The 6,040-nt window shown below is 48.7% G+C and overlaps 1 long non-coding RNA gene across 1 annotated transcript; it reads right to left on the bottom strand.

The window, feature by feature from the left end:
* Positions 1 to 743: 743 nt before the first annotated feature.
* On the bottom strand, positions 744 to 5,808 carry LOC138367362 (uncharacterized). Its single transcript, XR_011229329.1, has 2 exons — positions 4,766 to 5,808; positions 744 to 4,686 (listed from the first exon to the last, which is right to left on the bottom strand). It is a non-coding gene; the product is annotated as an uncharacterized lncRNA (long non-coding RNA).
* Positions 5,809 to 6,040: the final 232 nt, after the last annotated feature.

The raw sequence follows: 6,040 nt of genomic DNA, 5'->3' as shown, positions 1-6,040 counted from the left end.
TGGAGCTGCCTTTGATAAGTAATTACCAAAGAAGGCACCAAGCCGGGAAGGCTGTGTAGCACAATCAAATAAGTCAACTGCTCCTGAAGAGGACGGTATTACTTACAGTTTACTGAGATTAGTCTCACAAGTACCAGGTAATCCACTTTTAGTGTTGTACAGAATGAGTTTAAGTGAAGGAGTATTACCTGATGATTGGACAGTGTCATTGTTCACATCCCCAAAGCACACTCAGATAATTATAGACCCATATCTCTAACATAATTTTGTCTATTAGCACAGTTTTCGGCGTGAATGCATTTTGGTTCTACAAGGTAGCCAACTCCATCAAAATATTAAATATGTACCCAACTCAATTAACGATTAATCAACCAATTACTCCATGGGATAACTTGGATCTAGCAGTTGATTTTGTAAATGCACCCAAGAAAGATAATGTACACTCTACATTATTAAAACAGTTAACACTGTGAAGCATCACTGAAAGTACTCAGAGTATGGGTAACGATGTGTATCAGTGCTATACCGACGGTTCTGTAGAAGAAGGTGGACGATGTACCGGATGTGCATGTAATATATTTGAACAATCTTCTCTCGTACATACATGAATGAAGCGCGTCAATGATTGGGCAAGTACAACTCAAACCGAACTTGCAGGCATATACCTTGCCACTGAATTTTTAAAACACAAAGGCAGTCGACTTATATACTGTTTTCTGATCAGGGGAAGGAAGACACCAAGCCTTGGGGGCGTAATTTTATTGACATGATAAATAATTCTGCAGAAGTAAAACAGGCTTTTAAATAGGACTTAACAAATGTATAACATAGCCGTGGCTAACGCGAAGTACACGAAACATCTTAAATTGTACACCCGCAGTAAAACGTAATCTTATAGCCTAGTAACAAACTCTGCAGAAACCTAATGTCCTAATGTCTAGAATTAGCAGTGAGGCGAATGTAACAAATCTAATACTAAGTATAACAGGACACCAAAGTGAACAACATAACATAAGGGAAACCCTAGCTGGAGAATAATCAGGCGGCAGAAAACATAGTGACTGGGGAAGCCTGATATGTATTTGGAGAAGAAAATAACCCCAGGCCAGAGGCCGAGCCGCCAAGGAAGGAATTACCTGACAAGGTAGGGCTTACTAGTAGAATGTCTGTAAAGTCAAAGTAGTAGCTGCGGACAGCGGAACACTTGGGGACGGGCGCTGCACCCCCCCACCCATCCCCAGTGAAACGGGAGGAAAACGTGAGGAACAACGACTGACGTAGTCAGAACCGTGAGAACTGGCTGCCAGCAGAAAGGGGGAGGAGGGTGGGCGCTTCGTGAATCTTGGACCTGGTCGGGAGAGGGAGTGAGAGCGGGACCTGACTTCCCGCGCCTTTTATGCCACCCAGGCTGGCCGCACCACGCCTGCGGGACGCGATGCGCAATTGTCTCTTCCTTCCCCCGTCAGAAACTCCACCGCCTTTCGTCAAAAGGCAGTGGGCCATTTTCTGATCAGGGGAAGGAAGACACCAAGCCTTGGGGGCGTAATTTTATTGACATGATAAATAATTCTGCAGAAGTAAAACAGGCTTTTAAATAGGACTTAACAAATGTATAACATAGCCGTGGCTAACGCGAAGTACACGAAACATCTTAAATTGTACACCCGTAGTAAAACGTAATCTTATAGCCTAGTAACAAACTCTGCAGAAACCTAATGTCCTAATGTCTAGAATTAGCAGTGAGGCGAATGTAACAAATCTAATACTAAGTATAACAGGACACCAAAGTGAACAACATAACATAAGGGAAACCCTAGCTGGAGAATAATCAGGCGGCAGAAAACATAGTGACTGGGGAAGCCTGATATGTATTTGGAGAAGAAAATAACCCCAGGCCAGAGGCCGAGCCGCCAAGGAAGGAATTACCTGACAAGGTAGGGCTTACTAGTAGAATGTCTGTAAAGTCAAAGTAGTAGCTGCGGACAGCGGAACACTTGGGGACGGGCGCTGCACCCCCACCCCGCAGGCCAGCAGGCCGGACCCCCCCCCCCCGAAGGGCGAGTGCCCGCTGGCCGCGAGGGAAACCTCAGGGAGGCAGAGCAACTACGCTACAAAACTAGGAAGGAAGGAGGACAAACTGGAGGAGCTCGCACATCGCCTCGACTTATGCCCCCTGGCCTTGGCCCGTGGGCGACGGTCGGTGAAGGTGGGGGGCAGGGGCGGCTGTAGCAGCCGCGGCAGGGTCTGCCTCGGTGGTTCCCATGCCCTGAAGGCTTGTGACATGAGAGGGCCCCCGAGCCTGCGCGATGGGCGCCTGCAGCGTCGTCCAATCGTCGGCCGAAAAAGGTGGAGGCTGCGACGCTGTGCCACCCGCCGCTTTGCCGGCAGTGGCCTCTGGGAAGTGTGGTCGCCGTGCACATCAGAGCCGCCCGAGGAGGCCCCCGAGGGGGGGAGGCGAAGCGAAGGCCGGCTGCGTCCTCACCCCACTGCGCTGTTGTCCTCACGCGACGTCGCCCGAGCCCTCTTCCGTGTTGCAGTTGCTGCGTGATCCGGCTTCTCGCCACTGCGGAAAATGAAAAAGTAAGCATCGACAGGTCTAACGGGGGAAAACAGGCAGGGAGGCCCAGCTGCCGCACCGGCAACCGTCACATACACAAGTAGACAAAAGCAAGGTAAAGTTAAGTGTCCATAGTGATTGAGAATACCGGACATAGCCAATGCTATCGTAATAAAACCAATGTAATAAACTCTGAGCAGTTAAAATAGATTAAGAGAGTAATATTCATGTATAGATTGAACAGTAATATTCATGGTATAGTTTGGTTATAATAAGACCGTATTACTCATTGTATAGTTTGTTTATATTAAGACAGTATTAATCGTGGTATAGTATAGAAGAATTCAAACAATAATAATCTCAAAAGTAAAAACAAAATTATTTGAGTATCCCACTAGAAATGTACACTGCTTTAACACTGCAACAGTGTTATTAAGTAAATACCGGGCATAACTGGAGCTGGACTATGTAACAAATTAATCTTAGAAACTTAAATAATATAAATAACATAGCGAGGCCAAAACAGTAAGAAAGGCATGAGGCGTAAGCAGTGCTAGAAACAGAGAATAAATAGCGGAGTAAATACAAGACAAACTGAAACTGAACAAGTAAATAGCTTAAGACCGTATTATAATATACTTGTATTTAAGCTGAACAAATAAAAGATATAATATACTTGTATTTAAGCTGAACAAATAAAAGAGTAAACAGTGATAATCATGGATAATTTGGGTAGATTAAAGCAGGACTATACAAGGTATAGGATGGTTAGGTTGAACAGTAATATATGCATGGTATAGTTTGGATAGATTAAAATTGTAAAGTTCATGGGATAGATTGGTTAATTAAACAGTACTTATTCATGGAATAGATGGTCTAGAGTAAACCAATAATAGTCTCAAAAGTGAAAACAAAATTATTTGCATATCCCACGGTAATGGACACTGCCTTAACGCTGCAACAGGAATAGTAAGTAAATACAAGGCATAACTGAAAGCTGAACAAAGTAATAAAATAATTTAGGGAACTTAAATAAATGATAACATGGCGTAGCTCACCCAAACCGACAGACCGCTCTACGGCATGCGCCTACCCTGGAGGAGTAGAACAGAACAGTGAGAACGGGAGGGGAATAATATATTCTAATAATAGAATAAGACCGTAATATAATGTACTTGCATATAAGCTGAACAAATAAAAGAAACAGTGGTAATCATGGGAAGATTTGGTAGCTTAAAGCGGGATTAATCAAGGGATAGGATGGTAGGTTAAGCAGTAATGTGCATGGTATGGTTTGGATAGCGTAAAACTGTAATGTTCAAGGGATGGAATGGTTATTAAAACAGTATTAATCAAGGGAGAATGGCTAGCCTAGCAATAATATTCTCAAAAGTGAAACAAAATTAGTTGAGTATCCCACAGCAATGGACACTGCATTAACGCTGCTAGAGGAATAGTAAGTAAATACAAGGCATAACTAAGCTGAACAATGCAATAATTAATTTAGAAACTTAAATAAAAGATAATAACATAACATAGCCCACCCAAGCGGACAGACCGCCCGACGGCATGCGCCTGCGCTGGAGGACAGGACAGGGAAACAGGAGGGAACGTGTACGTGCAGGAACAACAGGCGGCTACCGAGTGGACGAGACGTAAAGGTACAAACGGGCCGGTCTACCCCGACCAGGCCAAACGGCTGGGGCGAACATAACGTGGGACACCGGGGCCAGCAAACACCTGGGGACGAACAAACCGGGATACACCGGCCAGCCCAAACGACTGGGTACGAACAAGCCGGGATACACCGGCCATCCCAGACGACTGGGTACGAACAGATCGGGCTACACCATCACCGGATGAGACTGAACATCCGTGTACGAACAAGCCGGGCTCCACCGGCCAGACAAAACGTCTGTGACGAGCAAGCAGGGCTGCGCCAGCCAGACAAACAGCTGAGACGAACAAGCTGGGCTACACCAGCCAGGCAAACGACTGGGACAAACAAGCTGAGCTACACCGACCGGACAAACAACTGGGACGAACACGCTGGGCTTCAACAGCCAGACAAACGACTGGGAAGAACAAGCTGGGTTACACCAGCCAGGCAAACAACTGGGACGAACAGACTGGCTTCAACAGCCAGACGAACGACTGGGACGAACAAGCAGGCTAAACCAGCCAGACAAACGTCTGGGATGAACGAACTGGGCTACACCCGCCAGACAAACGTCTGGGGCGAACGAGCTGGGCTACACCAGCCAGACAAACGTCTGGGACGAACGAGCTGGGCTACACGAGCCAGACAAACGTCTGGGCGAACGAGCTGGGCTACACCAGCCAGACAAACGTCTGGGCGACGAGCTGGGCTACACCAGCCAGACAAACGTCTGGGGCGAACGAGCTGGGCTACACCAGCCAGACAAACGTCTGGGACGAACGAGCTGGGCTACACCAGCCAGACAAACGTCTGGGGCGAATCGAGCTGGGCTACACCAGCCAGACAAACGTCTGGGGCGAATCGAGCTGGGCTACACCAGCCAGACAAACGTCTGGGCGAACGAGCTGGGCTACACCAGCCAGACAAACGTCTGGGCAAACGAGCTGGGCTACACCAGCCAGACAAACGTCTGGGGCGAACAAGCTGGCCTACTCCGGCCAGACAACAACTGGGACGAACAAGCTGGGCTACACCAAGCGGCCAAACGTCTAGGGACGAACAGGCTGGGCTACACCAGCCAGACAGACGTCTAGTACGAACAAGCTGGGCTACACCAGCCAGACAAACGTCTAGGGACGAATACGCTGGGCAACACCAGCCAGACAAACTTCTAGGACAAACAGGCTGGGCTACACCAGCCAGACAAACTTCTAGGACAAACAGGCTGGGCTACACCAGCCAGACAAACGTCTAGGACGAACAGGCTGGGCTACACCAGCCAGACGAACGTCTAGGTCGAACAGGCTGGGCTACACCAGCCAGACAAACGTCTAGGACGAACAGGCTGGGTTACACCAGCCAGACAAACTACAGGGACAAACAGGCTGTGCTACACCAGCCAGACTAACGTCTAGGAACGAACAGGCTGATCTACCCCAGCCAGGCAAAACGCCTAGATACGGACAAAACGAGCAACACCGGACGGACAAACAACTGGGACGAACAAGCAGGGCATCACCGTCCAGACAAACATCAGAAGAACATGCCGGACGACACCGGCTGACGCAAGTCAGCCAATAACAAGCAAGTGTTGGGCCTACCCACCGGGGCACCGCCGCCACAAGGGCGTCTCCTGCCCGAGGGCGAAAAGGGAGAAGGACAGGAAGGAAGCGAACACAGCCCGAGGCAAGCGCTCCTGGAGCTCCATGCCACGTGGGTGATGCCGACCTTGGCATGGGCCCCTAGGGTCGGGCCCTAGGGACAAAGACAACTAAAAAACCCGGCCAGGAGGCGTCGCCACCAGGGTGACGCCAGGACGCTCG

The sequence above is a fragment of the Procambarus clarkii genome, chromosome 22, assembly GCF_040958095.1.
Source record: "Procambarus clarkii isolate CNS0578487 chromosome 22, FALCON_Pclarkii_2.0, whole genome shotgun sequence".
NCBI classification, from domain to species: domain Eukaryota; kingdom Metazoa; phylum Arthropoda; class Malacostraca; order Decapoda; family Cambaridae; genus Procambarus; species Procambarus clarkii.
This window is presented reverse-complemented; position numbering and strand designations above follow the sequence as displayed.